We start from the raw sequence: 17,364 nt of genomic DNA on the forward strand, positions 1-17,364 counted from the left end.
TAGCAAAAATTGCTAAAGCCATTTGCCCCAGTAACAGGGTAATAAACAGCAGTAAATCTTTGGAACACAGACAGCTCAAAGTTTATGATAAAGAAATTATCATCAGTCAGAAGTAAACAAATGGACAAGATTAGATTATTTGAGATGTCCTGTTTTGTTTTGTTTTTTTTTTTTTTTTTCTAAAATATGCAAAAGGAAGACTACTGAAATATTTAAGTCTGATAGAAAAATCAGTCATGGTGTGTTGGAAGGAATCCATTTGTTTTCATGGTGATCACTGAAAAGCCAGACATGACAATGACCAGCTCCTTGGTAGCCACAGATGCAGAATGAGGCACCACCTTGTTGCTCCAGCCTGGCAAGTTTTGGTTCCAGCTCACCATACATGCACACACTGAACCACTGTTCATTCCTTCAAATGGAAACGGCACACTGTAAAATTCCATGCAAGAATTCAAAGCTATTTTCCCTCTGGATGTCTACCAACAAATTCTCATTATGTATCAAAGCTGACAGGCAAAGCTTTGCAACATTCTAGATAATTATCTGAACTTTCCCCTCAACAAATCAAATAAATAATGGCTCCCTACTCATATTGCAGTCATCCTCTCCTGTTTATTTTCTCTTCATTTGACAACAGAGAATGTGCTGATGATTTTCTTTTTTGCCTCTGTGAAAAAGGGCAAAAATGAAAAACACACATGCACACCAGCAGATGACAGCCTACCATGACTGCAAATTATTTGAGGAAAGAGCAGTTTCTTGCTGGTCTCCTGAAAGCTTTTGACATATTTTGCTATTTTGAAAACCAGCAAGCAATGATTGCAAGCAATGATAATAAAGCACTTCCCTATAATATTTTTTACATGGGGTGACATTACTGAATAGATTTCTTGCCTCTCCACCCATCACGCTTGCCTAAAGCATCACAACAGTGAATTAACAAACATCACACTATCATCTCTGGTGTGATAAGAGGTCACTGCTGAAAGCACTGCTCTGTCATGCCTGTAGCCTTCTGAATAGAAAAATCCTGAGGAATCCATGCCTCTTTCCATTTCTAAACTTGTGAATAACCCATAGATATTTATCTCTTGCACAATTTTTTAATCTACTTCCCTTCTCTGAAAGATCAATTCAACCTTAATTAGGCAGGGAGGGGGTTTAAAGGGACTGGGGAATCCAGGGCAGGTCATTAAAAGGATTGGTTTGTTTAGCGCAGAAAAAAATGATGTTTACTAATGGCCATGATTGCTCCCCACGAATATCACTGAGTAGGAGCAAAGCACTTTTTCCGGACAGACAAAAAGAATAATTGAAAAGGTACTGGACAATATTGGCACATCTGAAATTTTAGATGTGAGATGTTCTGAACTCATACAGGCAGAAGATGACAGCTTCAAAACACCAAAGTCTCTCCAAGCTCCTTACCCCTCTTGCTTGTCATTCCAGGACTAAAGAGGGTATAGAGAAAACACCTGCTTTTTTTTTTTTTTTCGATAAGAGATTTGCTACATCTAACAAGACTGAGTTCAATAGTATGGAAAGGAAAGTGAGAATGCTGGAAATACCTTATCATTCAATATTTTTGCTTTTCTCCATCTGTGTCTATCCACAGACATTTGTCCAGGCATTTGGTAGAAGTTGCACTTTTTGTTTACCCAAACCATTAAGTGGTTCATGAACATACAAAGTTAATCTATCTCTATCTAAAATTAACTAAGTATTTAAACAAAGGCTGGAATTACTGATTTTGTACCCCAAATTACATAGATTAATACGAATTTTTAAAGTACACTATTTGACTCTTGTAACTATAAGGTTGCTGCTGAGCAATCAAGATCCACAAAGTCAAGGAAACACTGAAGAGTCAGGGAAGTCAGTAACCATCAATTAATTAATAAACACTGGTAATTCTTACAAATATTATTCATTGCCCTTCTATTCCCAAAAAAATGGATGGCTGTCTGTATCTAACAAGACTGGTAGTTACATATTTATCTGTTGCTATACTTCAAAGCATTTTTTTTTACTCTTCAGTCAAAAATGCTGACAATTCCATAATCTTTTGTAAAAAGTTTCAGTGTATTCTTCAAGATGAAGTTTCTTAGCAAGCCAGAAACTTCTGTCTTTGATGTAGGACTTTAATTAGCTACATGCCTACTGCAACATGACCAAATAAAAATCTGATTGCATTTCCAGAAACCTAAGATTTTCTGTTCATGCTTCCAAGACCCACCTTTTTGCTTGTATTTTTGGAATGAGTAGGAGTCATCTGAAAATTACCTATTTGGTAACTTTTGTTGATGTAAGTATTCATTTGTTATCATATATAATCATATAGGGTTGTCAACACCACTCACAGTCAGCAAGAAGCAAGATTAATATCTCTCAGGGAGGTACAAGTCTTAAAAACAGAGAATTCCTCAACAAGGAAAAAAAAACAAAACACAAAAACTAAGAACTGTGTATTTACTTAGAAAGGAAAGCAGAGCTGAGCTATTTCAGCATAGGATTGTGAAAGAAGCTTAAAGTGTGTCCAAAACCCCCTGAATGTAAATGACATTTGGGAAGCTATATCCCTTCTGTGTCCATGGAAATTCCCAACTTGTAAAACATTGGCTACAAGTCATAATGATTGTGGTGAATTGCATGTCTTTTGTTTTTATATTTTGGGTCAATCCAAGCCCCCAAACTGAAGCCAAATACACGGCTTGGGAACCACCAACAAGGAAAAACAGAAGACAGTTTTATAAATCCCTGTAAAGAGATTAGTAAAGCCCTGTGTACTTGGCTGTGATCAGAGAGAGGAAATGCAAAGCCATGATTTAAATTACTTAGATCAATGGCGTTTGTTATAAAAAGAGAAAAATAACCCTTGAATGTTTTTTATGAAGGTGTCTCAACTAGTATGCTGTTTGAGGTTAAATAAAAAGCAAAAACTGTTAATCAAAAACTCAGCAGCGTACCATAATCAAGTTACTGCAAACTTGGTCATGCCTGTGGTTTTTGGCTACATGGTCTTTGTCCATTGACGTAAGGTGAATCTTAACGGTTTGCTGTCAGAAAAAGAACACCAAGAACCAAAACAATACCTCATTATCACACCCACATAATTACGCACCAGCTTTTCCAAAGCACCTGTTTGCCCTCCTGTGCAAGCCAGCATCACCGCCAGCCTGCACAGCGCACCCTGCCCAAAGCTCTTCCACCGCTGAAATGGTTGCTCTTGAAACATGATTGCTAAATCCTCACTAGTATTTCAGCTTGTCCTCTTAGAAGAATGAAGTTTTATGACTCTGAGCATCCTCCCTATGAACTATGGTGTAATAAGGGAATAATAGGAAAAAAAAAATCTAATTTTTATCTCTTTATTACCTGTGTTTTGCTTTTTGTAATATTACAGAACTAATTATAAGAATATTTAATTGATATTACTTTAAAAGTGCATCATGAAATGAGCTACTGTCCAACAGGATCCTTAATTGCAAAACTTCTGAATAATAGAGTTCAGAAAAAGAATAAAATCATGGCCTTAGTTTGCAATTGTTTATCCACTTCAGTTATTATTGCCTGAATTATTGAATACAACAACGCCCCCCTCCAAAAAAAAAAAACCCAAACAACAACAAACCCAAGAAACTAATAAATCAAAAATAAAACCCAAACCCACAAACAAAACAAAAAAAAAACACACAAGAAAAATCAAACCCCAGCAACCCCCAAACCTAAGTCATAGATTTCCATATATCAGGATAAGTTACATTAAAAGATTTGACAACTGCTCCACAAACCCAGTAACTTCATTCCAATACTTTTACTGTGCTCAAAGATATTTATTTTATGATTTCCCATCTGTTTCAGTGAAGTTCATTATGGAGTAAGATGACAATCAACATGCATAGAGTAGCAGCATAAACCCAATATTTGCTTAGAATTTACATCAGGGCTTAAACCTGCAAATGCTTTTGTTTGTGTCACTCTCAAGGTGTGTTCAGAAAAATGACTAGTGGAATTGTAACCATTCATTACATGGCTCAGTCTTTGGGAAATTTCCCTCTCCAGAAAGCAGTTGTTTAAAGCACTAGGAGACTGAAAGAGTAAAGGCAGCACTATGGGGGGCTTGATGGTTCTGTATCTTAGACAGGGAGCTCTCAAGTCACACTTCAGGAACAGAGTCAGACAGTTACCTCCAAACATAGGTGTGTGCCTGGGAATGCCCAGAATTTTTGTTTTACTGATGTGAAGAAAAACCAACCAGTTTGTTTAAAAACAAACAAACAACACCAAAACCAACCAAAGAAAAACCTCCAAAACAATCTCCAAAAACCCCAAACAATCCCAAAAAACTCCAAAGCTAACACAATACAAAACTTCTCACAATTTGTCCATGGCCAGCCTGCCCAATGAATTAATCTTCAGTTCCATAGCTGCCCGTTCAGTGTCTGTTATATTTGTAAGCTGCAAGGAACGCTTGCTGCATGACTCAGTGGTGGTTAGTAACAGTGAAAACAGGACATCTGTGAAAGTTTCCTTAAAATACAGAATTCAGCCCAAGATGAACTCTCTATAAAACTCACTTTAAAGAAAACAAATACTCCATGTAAGGAAGGCTGTGAAAAGCTCATTAGCTAAGCCAAGCACAGCATCAACACTCACAAGCATCCACTGCTGTATCTCCAGCCGCTCTCTAATGGCTGAGCCTTCACACATTAGCACATAAGAAACCCATTTAAATTCCAGTGGGAGTCAGGCCAAGATTCAGATATCAAACTTGTCTATGAAGCTGTCTCGCTGTACAGACAGTACTTACTTTTTCGACAATACGAACACAAGATTAATGAAGGTAAGTGTTCAGGTGAATCCAGGCCCTGACCCAACAGATTGACTCTGCTTATGTCTCTGATTTTTCACTCAGATCATTAAGCAGAGCAGAGGGCATCTTATGAGTAGCATTTTACAATTTGAACGTTTCAGGAGTTCTTAGAGACTACTGAACTGAATGTATTAGCTCCATCCCCAATCCTGGGAAACCTTTAAATAGAAAGTTCACCAAGCAGTGCAAAAATCAGTGAGCACTGCCATTCCCTGGAACAGTTTAAACTCTAAAATTACATAAGTGATCTGAACTGAGTGAGAACTACAACCCTTGAGAGCAATTTCCAACAGCACTAATGAGAGCACATTGAGTTCTTCATGTCCAGAAACTGTCACTGTTTGCAACAGTGTTTAGAGCACATCTTGATGCTGACTCACAGATGCCAACCACATTATAGCACCTTTCAGTGGTCTTGTTTAGTCAACTATAAAGGTCAGCATCTGGTTCCCATTCAGGAGTTTATTTATATAGAACACCTGCTTACATTCTACACACAAGGAGACGAACTGTAGAGACACAAAGTACTGATGACTAGATGGAGCATTAATGTGGACAGAGAAGAACACATTTAGCTATACATACATAAGACCAGTGGAAAAAAAAGCTGCAGCCAGGTTGAGAGGATTACTCAAGTGTTTCAAGTTATGATTCTAGAGAGGCAGAATACTCAAATTGTTAAATTATCCAGGATAGTTGTAGTGAAGATATATCACTTATTCCTTCAATCAGCTGGAATTTTTTAAGGTGGCCTTCCAGTTTTCTGTTTGCTGAATAGTTTTAATAGATAAGTGTTTGGAATACTCTAGAATTAGCACACACTTGAAAAGAGGCAGTGAGTAAGGTGACTGGAAAAGATAGGCTACGCTATTATCTCTGATTCCCACCAAAGATCAGAGTTTCACGAAAAGGTTTTTATTAACAAAAACCACCAATAATGCTAAAGTACAAATCCTGCTGGGTAGGAAGCAGCATTTTCTGTTCCTTATCACTGTGTCTTGAAAAATAAAAAACTAGATAGCTTCTGGTCCATCCATATATTCCTTGATACAGTAGGCCATACAAAACAGACCATGCAATATTATACCTTAAAAATGAAAAAAAAAAAACCAACAAAAACACACCCCAAAAAAACAAAAACACAAGACAAATTGCTCTTTGGTATCCATCATTTTTTTATGCTCAAATCCTCTTCTCTTGGACCATTTGTGTTTAATATCTGATTTTGCTAGAGAGTATTAAATTTGCAGGCTAGTGGTTTGTGCCACATTGAAGGTTGGAATCCCAACTTTCAGACCCTACGGCAAGAGCCCCTGTTCTTGCTGTCCTTGTCTGACATGGTTTCAAACTGCATACTGCTAATCTCAGCTCTCAAGCCGACCTACATTTATTCCCTTCTCATGTCAAAACCATGCTCCAGATTCTAGGTCTGTTGTGTTTTGCATATTTGTAACTGGGAACATGCTGGTTTCAAGTGTGCATCTCAGAATAGACTTCAGGGTTGGTTTTTTTTTTTTTTTTTTTTTTAATTCCTTTTCTCCTCCTCTCTCTCCTACGGCAGCTGTGTGATGGATATTTCAGACACTTGCCACCAGAGGGAGATGACAAATATCCACAAATGAAAAAAGACAGGAATTGACTAAGACAGCTAAATATGTGTTTCCCTTGCCCCCCACCTCCCCAATGGCTGAAAACCCACTACCCTTCACAGTACAAACTAAGCTCAATGTGCATGTCATATTTTATGAACATTTAAACTTAATTTTCTATTTTTTATTCCAGTAGCACGTGTACAAAAAGGAAGAAAGAATTTTCCTATTATAGGGCATTGTCAAAATGCTAAGTTTTAACCATTGACATCGATTCATTGCTCCTTTTAGAAAAACAGTTTTTGATTTACTGAGATTCTGAGAGGTTGCTTTACTTCAGATATGGAAATCTGTGTAAGAAATGAAACTCTTCCTTAAAAATTGTTCAGGACATGTTAGTTAAGCCAGAAATGCCCAGAGGAAGTGGAACTTATAGAACTCCTTTTCCCTTTTTGAAAGGTACAATAACCATGAGCACCGGCAATGGCAGAGGCTTGGGACTCAGGCCCAGGTGGGAAAGTTCTGATCCAAGATCAGGGATTCACTGAATACAGAAGACCCCACATCCACACAAGACCAAAACCAAGGAGCAGTGGATTAATCTAGGACAAAGGCAAATGAGAAGCTGATCTACACTGAACTTACAAATTCCTTTCAGCCTGGCTTGAAACATCAAAAGGAAAATATAATGTATTTTGGATTTAAAAAATACCCTAAATTTTGATGGTAAAAAGCAGCTGCCAGTTTCTTCATGGAAGAGAACTTAAAGCAAAGTCCAGATCAGCTTTTGAACAGCAGCATGCAGATATTAATTCGATTGGTCCACATTTAGCACAAGCCTCACACAGAACCCTCCCTTCCCCGAGGATCTTTAACATTTTTGCCTGTACAAAAAACTCAATTTGAGGCATGTATTCTGTATAGAAGTTACAAAATATCTTTCTGAAAAAGGCTGCTCATTATAGAGAAATACAATAATGGGAGAAATTTTTTCTAATTTTAAGTTTGTATTGCTATTCCAATGCATTTCTTCAGCCTCTCTCTTTCCAGCCGCAGGATTTCTTCTGAATACAATTTTTATCCTTTGTAGCCAGAGATTATATCTGTAAATGCTGTCTTTTCATACCATGCTCTCGCCTCTTCTCCAGATAACTAATGCTTCTGCTTTCCCCAGTCACATCTGGCAGCTGCTGGACTACAGTAATACCTACTGGCACCCAGAGCAGGGGCCTGCGGGGGAACCCATTCAGCCCAGTTCCTGCAGGAGGAAACCCACAGCCCTGCCTGCGAGGCTCAGTGGAGCCTGGAGTGAGCTGAACTTACACACATTATGCTGAGCTACAGGGGCAGTGACCCCACTGTGGGGCTGCCCCACACAGCCCACCATCCCATGGCAGAAGCAGAAACAACACCAGAGAAGCAAGGAAAGGCAAACTGAGAGGGAGAGGATGTTTCCCTAGTTTCCTTAAAGCATCTCTTACCACATTTTTAATGTTCCAAACTGCCTAAGAGGGATTAGTATCACCTTAGAGAGAAATTGAAAGAGATGTAGGGGAAAAAAAAAAAAAAGAAAAAAGATGGTCTGTGCAAACTGGGTTAGTCAGGTGAGCCAGCCAGCAGAATCAGAACAAACTGCTCGGAGCTGTACTGAGAAATGTCCTCCAAACAACCAACCTTGAAATTCATTAGATCAACCCTTTCCAAATAGAATTTTTCTACTGACTTATTTTTCAAACACTCAGCTCATCATTTATGGATGTCATGGACATTTCTGGTATTTGCTGCAATTCCAAGCAGAACACTTTTAGGACTGCAGGTGTGCCAGGCAGGGTGTGGTACAGGGCTGGGAGAGTCCTGCCTGCTGCCATCACCCGCAGCACTGGGCACAGCCAGAGGCACTGTCAGACCGAAGGGATCATTGGTCCACTCTGGTTTTCAATTGCTCTCTTTTTATAAGCAAGCCCAGATTTTAACAGAATCACCCTTTTAATTATTATAATTAGCTCCAATAAACCTTTGTTTTGTCTGAGCAAGTAACGAGACAAAGAAGAACACGTGGTGGTTTCCTCTGCAATAACAGCAATAAAAGTAGACAACAGTAAAAGGGATAGTTCACACCCCATGAAACAACAACCAAGTATGTTAAAGGCATTTTCCTTCAGCATCTATCCCTTTCACTTCAGAATTATTTCTTTTTCTTCAAGAGATGCAATTTGAAACCTCTCCACTTATACTATTAACCAAAATTACTGTGCTACCAGACACAGTTTTTGCTTGAGCATTTAGATTAAAAGCATATGCTATATGCTATCTGAAAGGCAGCCGTCTATTTCGAAGTCCCTACCATCACTCAGGACCCTTGCTGTCTAATCACTGATCCCATTTTAGATTTACCTGAAAAGATTCCTCTTTTTAACTGTGAGGAACCCCAACAAGTTATGAGCTGCACTTTTTGCCTTTTAGAGTTGCACCAAATTCTCCAGTTGCAAGAAAGGAGCAGTCTTAATGTTCCTGGCTATTCAAATGAGCACCGCTAACACACACATGAAGTTTATGCCATTATCTGGCTTCTAAGTCTGTGCTCTAGAAATATTTGGGAAACACAAAATGAAGACAAATTCTCCAAAGGACTACTTAATATAAGAAGCTGAGATTTCTTTTAGTCTACACTTAAGATTCCTTGGGAAAACAGTTTCCAATTCTTTTCTTTCAGCAAAACACCGGTTTTGGAGAATGGTTATTACAAGAGAGCTTAGTTTATCACTTACTGTTTTTCCAGTGAAACACAAGGAATTTAATTTGAATGAGGGCAAAATGAAGTCTGTCACTGGCAATTTAATTTTTCTCCCTAGAACCACACAGTTGTTTCAGTAAAGGAAAATGAAGGAGAAAGTAATAGGAAAAAAAAAAAAATAAATAATTCCTCTCCCATTACAGACCTTGCTTACCAGAGAAGCATAACAGTATTCAGGCAACTAGAGTGCTGAAGGAAGGAGGGCTGGTGAGGTCATGCCACACCAGTGAGGGTTGCTGGATCCCTTGGCTCAATAGGCTTCAGCTGGAGGATCAGCTCTGCCCAAAGCAGCAGCGCCTCTCACCCACCCCCTTCCACACATCCCACCTGGGCCCCAGATTGTCCAAGGGAGGAGCTGCCAACAGAGGCCATGACGAGCAGAGGTTCACCTTGCACTGTGGGGCTGCATTTCTGATTAAATGCTGTTCACAATCAGCAGGCAGAAGATTTCCAACAACATCCTCTGTTATGCACAATGACTACCACTAAAATACTGCTTGCTAACAGTGAGAGTGTTAATCATGACTTCATTAATGCATTTTTTCCTGTATAAGATAAAATTATGGGAACTGAAATAAGAGATGGAACATGATTAAACTTTTTAATAAATCCATGGTGGTTCACTTCAAGGAAAAAGTGAAATCTGTTTAATGACTTGCAATTCCGTGCTGTGGACAGGGAATAAACCGTAAAATTAAGTATAACTATATAGTAACTGAGAAGAAAAAAGTGAGATGTTTTTATCTCCATAGCCAGCCACATAAGGATAGACATAATCTATTTTTTGATTAAGTCTGACCTTGAAACCTACCTTCCTAGGAACACTGCAAGTATTTTTTAGCAAACTGAGGTTGGAATTAAAACAAAACAAAGTATTATTTCTTGCATTATAGAATGTGTTCTCAAACAATTCAAATATTTAGTTTTAAAAAATGAACTGCACTTTGGCTATTTGTTACCTCAACTAATTAGTCATCACATCACATTCACTTAATTACCAGTTGTTCATTTACAACAGTTAAGTTTGAATTGATTATCAACATTTTCACTAAAACTGCGTCGGCCACATCAGACGTCACATTCAAAACTGCACAGCAGGAGGAACGAGAGCATGACTGGACCCCAGCAGGGACGCTATGGGCAAACCTCCCCCTTGGCAGCACAGGGGTGGGAAGTACAAGTCAGCAGCTCTGTGACATGAAGTAGATCATTTTATAGTTTCAAATAGCTGTAGATTTTCTGTTGCACTTGTAAATGTCTAATATCTTAACCCGTATGAAACAATTTCTCACTGCAAATCATGACTTTGAGGTCAGTGAAGCAAGATGATAATTGTAAAACACATGCAGGACAGTCACAGGTGATCAAGTAAATAGTTATTTGTGTATTTATTGTTATAAAGTTACCAATATATGGAAGGATTCCAGCTTCTAGAGGTGCTATGATATTTTCTGCTAAATTTTTTTTGAACTTCTGAGGAATTTTGAGGTAGAAACAGTTAACAAGGTAAAATCACTTGTGATAAATTTCTAAGCTCAGTACAACTACTAAATCAAAACTGAAGATGGCATAATGGGATATAGACCTAATTTAAATGATAAATTTCAATTTTTAAAAACACTTTGCAATTTAAATTAAAATATACTGTGATGACAAACAAGAAATATAATACCAAAATATTTTGATTAAGCCTATCTATGTTTGCAAGGTTTTTTGTTTGTAAATTTGTGAACATTTTCTGCCCCACTTCAGGCTGATGAAAATATTTCACCTTGTGATATTAACCCAGCTAGTCCCAAAGTAACTCTTAGGTGAAAAGCACTGCACTAAACCTCCTCCCTTGTTCAAGGAAACAAAACTAGAAAGGAAAAATGTTTTGGCAAGGTGAGTTGCTGAAACAGCTTGAGGTGGTGGCGACTGTTCAGCAGAACACGGTTGTATGCATTTCTGCTCCCTGACAAATATGCAGGAAAAAATCAAGCAAGGTAACAGGACAGAACAAATTAGTAGATGGAAACAAACAGAGCTACTCCAGTATCCTAAATACTCTTTAGATTCCCTTGGCAGTGCTTTTTAAATTAAATATACAGAACTCAAACAAGCAAGACAACAAGAAACACCACTACACTAATAGACATTGGTGTGGGGAATGAGGAAGCAGGAGCAAAGGTTTGGTTTGGATATTCTCAGTATACAACTTGAACAAATCAGTATTACAAATACTGAGTAAGCTAGGGTAGGTATACTTATTAATTATTCATCATTAATCATGTAAGTTGCCTGTTAATGTGCACACTGAAAGTATAACTTTTGAAAAGGTATTTACAAAACAAAGTAACCCCTTCCAAAGCATAACAAAAAAGTTTTAAAATGCTGAATGTGTCAACCTGCTCTATATATTGCCCAAATCTTAAAAAGACATTATAGTTTCTTGCTTAATTTATCTGTTCTATTTTAATAAGCTTTGATATGCACAAAACCAAGCATATGTTTTTTTTAATAGCAGCAACTGTGATAACTGCAAATACAGCCCTTTGTCAATAAACCAGTTTAAATCATTGCATAAATTCAGACTAATTGTTGCGTTTCATTTAACTTTGCACTTCTATTGAAACTAAATGTCCTGTTTCCATCAAGGAGGTGATTTACACCAATTTACACTGAAGGCTGCAGAGGAGACTTCATCATCCCTTTAACAGACTTGCCAATGCTGTCAGAGAAAAACCACCATTTTTCCATTCTGCAAACGCAGAAAAGCACAAAGAGTAATTCAGTCTGAGAAACAATTCTCCAAGACATTCTGAGAATGTCTGGTTTGACAAAACATAATTTGTGCCTGAAGCCACAGAGGGCAAATGAATTTCCCTCCAATATTTTTAAAACAGCAGTTGAAGAAAGTAGAGTGCTACTTCACTTTTTTAAAATGAAAAACAAAAAACCCCAACCAAACAAAAAGATCCTCACCTAAATTATAACAGCAAAAAACCCAACCCCAAAACAAAAACATTGCCCATAAATCAATCAGAAGAATGGTGAGTTATCCACTGACTTTCAGGTTCCCTTTTGTTACTGGTTGTTCCTCCTTAGAATGCGTGGCAGCAAATATAACTCGACTTTCTAAAACCATATTCATTCAACTATCTTTGTTCCACAAAAAAATTGCATTAATATAGATCAAACAAAGAACCACATTGTGTTAAAATCTGGACAGAAAGCAGTTTCTAGCATTCAGATAGAATTTCTTTGTACTGTGCTGTGCATTTCCTTGTACAAGGAGCTCATATAGAGCTTATAAAATTATTCTGACATTCTCTGCAATGTTGAAAAAGTTGTGCCTATTTTAGAGGAAGATGAATAGATAACAAATGACTTATTAAAGCAAAGCACAGTTTTGGAAAGAGTCCAGAAGTCCAGGTTCTTGTCTCCTCTTATAGTCAGGACCTCTTTGAAAACTTGTCAAATATAAGAAAAATCCTCACACCTCTGAAAACATGGACATTATCAGAGATTAAGTGAAAAGATGTGTGAGGAAATCAGAGCTACGGACATACTGAAAGACAATAAAAATAGATTAGAGGTAAGAGTCCCAATAGACTAAATACACTATGTCATCTGTGTATACGATAACGTGTTTTTTGCATATGGCTGCCGAATCGGCGCAGGATGAGGTGTGGCATTTAAAAGGCAATAATGATGGCTTATGTGTGTGGGACTCTACAATCAGGGCAGATTCTCCCTGAAATAGAACATTGTCTAATGAAGACTTGAGATTTGGAAGACCTGGGTTCTAACTTTACAGAATGGTTTTCAGCATCAAGATGTACTTCTAAGCACACCACCATTTGGAAGGATTTGGGAATTTGAAAGAGACCCACAGATCTTAAAATCCACTAAAATTAAGAAATGGAAACACCATTATCAAAACTATTCATGTTTAAATGCCTTGAAATTATGACTCAAAAGTTAACTCACAAAAATTTTCCCAAAATATTTCTTAATACTATTGAAAATTTACTCAGATATTTTTAGACAACCATGTGAACTGGGAGGACGTCAAGACAAACAGCATATTTCGACATGTGCTGAGTGACTAGAGACTTATTTGTTGTATTTCTCCATACACCTAAGCAGCAGAGATTCTGCATTCCATTGGCACAGTCTCCCAAGTACCTTGTGCCAAGCAGACTCACAGTGTTGTACCATTAATAACTTTTTTGTAGTAGGCACTTATGCTTTTTAGCACACCTACCATGTGGACATATGGTCTATTGCATCAGCCTTAGGAGGCTCCAATTTTTACCTACCAGGAAAATACTTTTTTTTTTCCCTCATGAATCCACAGATCAGAAATTTTCTGTCATATTTTCATATGTAATTGCCTGAATATACAGTTAAGTATTGGTGCAAATCACCCACTGGGCAAACTGAAAGAAAATATCTCTTTTCCTGGCCTTGTCCTGAAGAGCAGAATACTAATGCCAGCTGGTTATTCATAAAAATTGGTGTCAGATTTGCCTCCGTCCCCTTCCACTTTGAAAATGTGCAGTCAAGCTTTCCAAGATTGACTTGACTTCAGGCTTGGGACCATTGTCATATTATGCCGGCATTTTTTTAGAATCATAGAATCATTTCAGTTGGAAGAGACCCTCAGGATCATCAAGTCCAAGCATAACCTAACCCAACTCTAGCACTAAATCATGTCCCTAAGAACCTCATCTAAACACCTTTTAAACACCTCCAGGGGTGGAAGTGAGCAATGGCATGCAAGAGGAAAGCTCACACTCTCATGTTCTGGATCAAGTAATTGAAAGCAGCTGCACTTCAAAATGGAATGCCTGTCCCAGAACCCAAGTGAAAATAGCAGCTCCATTTGCAATAGACTAAAGCCTTAAAGCACTCCTACATAAGAGTGTGATGTCAGCTGTCATGATAGACTCAGTCTTCTACTGTCTTGTGAAGAAAGGCAGCAGGGCTGGTGAGCAAGTGCCAAGCTAAGTCTTATCCCAACCTTTGTAAGAAATTCCAGTACTCTAAAGCTGAAGAGTACCACTAGCCACAACAAGCTGTCTGCAAATGTCATGAGTGAGTGAATGTGAAAAGTTGTAGACCTCAGGACAGTGTCAGTGAGATAGATGTGTAGCCAAAAGAAGCACCTTAAAAAATGAAGTTAAATGAAATACACACAGTCCCCTCCACTGTGACAGCCAGTTGTGCTGCCAAAAACGTCAGAAACCCATTCAGTGAAAAACCCCTTTCTGTCCTTAAGTAAGAACACAACTCAGTACAGCCAGATTCTGGGCATAAGGCACCTAATTCCTTTAAGAGATGGATATGTAGGAGAAAGAAACTAAGTAAAGATATTGATTTCTATGTGGAAGTAGAGCACGAATTGGCTCACAATAATGGGAGCTATATAGGCAAGGAAAGAATTTTGTTACAGTGGAATTGTCAGAGCTCTACTTTTTCATTATTTGAACAACGACTACCAGTTCCAGGTAGAGAAATATTAAGCATGGTTTGATGTTTGGTGCTAATATTTTTTTAAATAGCTAAATAGATTAAAATTGGACTGTGGACAGTTAAAGATTTTGGGAGTCTAAAACAATGCAGAAATTTTAGGTGGAATACAGAGGTTTATTTTTAACTCAAACACACAAAGTGACCACCTATGATGATGGTTTTATATTATTTCAATTTCTTTAAAAGAGTGGAATTGCCCCAGAGAATATATTTTGGCAGCTCATTTAATAAAATGTCCTATGAATTTAATAATAATAATAATAAAAAGAACATGCTGCTTTACCTACAAAAAGTTGCAGGCTTCCAGGCACTGACAGAAAGATTCACAGTATCAACTTATTGAAATACTTTATTTGGACTTTAAAAAAATCACTAAGGTGTTCTTCAAGACTTGCGTTCCTCAAGACTTATTATTTTATGCTGTCAGTCCAAATACTTACACATCTGGGGAGGAAGCATTAGTAAAGTTTTAGTTTAAAAAAAAGAAAAAAACCCCAAACAAACAAACAAAAAAACACAACAAAAAATGACTGCAGCTTATTTTAACATTTGATATGAAAGAAGTACTTTTCTGAACTGATTCAATTTCTTTTTTTTTTTTTTTTTTTTTCTTTTAGCAAATCTGTTTATATCAGTTCCAACAAAACATTAGTATTAATTACGAGGTGGAATATCTGTGCCCATAGAAAGAGGCATCATGCTGTGACACACTATCTTGTTTGCCTTTCATCACTGAGAATATTAATCTCAGGACAGTTCCTGCTGGGGTAAAGATTTATAGTTTCTCAGATTTTGGAAACAGTTAATTAAGCAGCTGTACCGAGTTTCAGTAAACAAATCCCAGAACATTTTGCAAAATGAAAAGTAAAGCCCCATACTCAACTTTCTGGTTCCAACTGGAGCAACTAGAACAGCATGAGAAGAAAATAAGCCCATTTCTAGACATGAAATGACCCATGTACTTCACAGAGTCCCATTCCCCCACAGCACTTTCATAGCTAAACACCAGGATAAACAGGGGTAAGACTGGAACCAAAGAAACTTCTTACCTCCTTGGAGCATGCACTTGGAAAGAAAAGATCCTGTTTGATCCACAATTAGCAAGGGCAGGAGAACTAGATTCAGAGGCACACGTCCTTCCCACCTTGTTGACTTTATTAGAAGGTGGGTTCAAAGTGGGACTGAAGAGGGTTTCCCTAGCTCTTCAGAAGTAACAAAAAGATCTTTTTATTCCCTCAAAAGGCCCAGGGGTATTTGTTGGGGTAAAGACAAAGCTTAGGATACTTTGTACATGTTTCCCCTGTTTATGAAGTGGTGTGTGGTGTCCAGAACAGAAGAAAGGAGGAGCTGGGAAGTTTGATATCTTTAACCTCTCTTCTTGCTTTGTTTGGTAGCCGATAGATTAAAACTGCTAAATTGACTGAAGTCCTTGTTTGTGACTATAAACAAGGCATCTCCTGGAATTCCCCATTTCCCCCACAGGCAAACTCAAAGGATTTTCTTCACTGCTTCTTCTCTCTAGGTTCTTGGTCCCAGAGATGAAGAGGAAGGTGAGTGGCTACTTAAAGCCCCACCAAAAAGATAGTTGTGCTCTGCCAGATGTCAGAGTAGGAACAGTTAATGTGTGGGCTTCAGCAGGAATGTTGCACCAATAAGGGCTCTTTTTTAATAATACTACACTGGAGTTTGCAGTTCAAAGCTGGTAGGCAGAAGCAAATACTGTTAGCCTCCTCACATTAAATTGTTCATGTTTGCTTAGATCTTTGAGGAATTTAACTGTTAACAATAACACTCAGCTAATGTTGTAATACCCAAACGAGCTCCTGCTCTCCAATATTAACTAGTGAGAACTATCTTAACAATATTGTATTTAAAAAAAGCATAAACAAAACAAATGAAACTCTTCCCCTCAGAAGTTCTGTTCTAATGTCCCTAAAGGTAAGAATATGTACAACAGACATGTTACCATTGTGCTAAGATAACCAAGAGCCCATTTTTTTGTTCTAAATAAAAAGGCAGAGTTACTCTGACCTGTTAAATGATGAGGTGTAGGAAAGAAAAACAAAAAAAGAAAGAAAGAAAAGAAAAAAAAAAAAGAATCTGTCCCCAAATTTTGGAGACATTGTATTCCCTGTTATTAGCTTGCTTTGGGAAAAGGAAATACAGATAATTCTGAGGTGATGTGGGTTTGGAAGATGAGGATGGTCTGCGACATGAAGGAAGAACACCAGATTTTTAAAAACTGACAGCCTCCTGTCGTATAAACACCTCCAAATCAGTGGGTTGCTGTAAAAAAAGAATCTTAAGTTTTCACCATGTTAAGTTGGTGGTATGTAAAGTTGTCCTCACTGTAGACTATTTAGTTTGATTTTCAAAAGCCAAAAAATATTGTTTGCTTTTACTAATCAAACCAGAATTCTTAACTGTGGTCTCCTCTGGTGATCAAGAAATGTGTTCACATAAACTCTGACAGAGTTCTGAAAAGCCTGATGTACATGATTTATATGCGAATAAGGCTGCCTGCTTGGATCAGTCAATGCAGTTCATCAGATGAGCATGTTGAATACTACACTGTTTGTACTGCA

The sequence above is a fragment of the Streptopelia decaocto genome (assembly GCF_964273445.1).
Source record: "Streptopelia decaocto genome assembly, chromosome: 12".
Classification (NCBI taxonomy): domain Eukaryota; kingdom Metazoa; phylum Chordata; class Aves; order Columbiformes; family Columbidae; genus Streptopelia; species Streptopelia decaocto.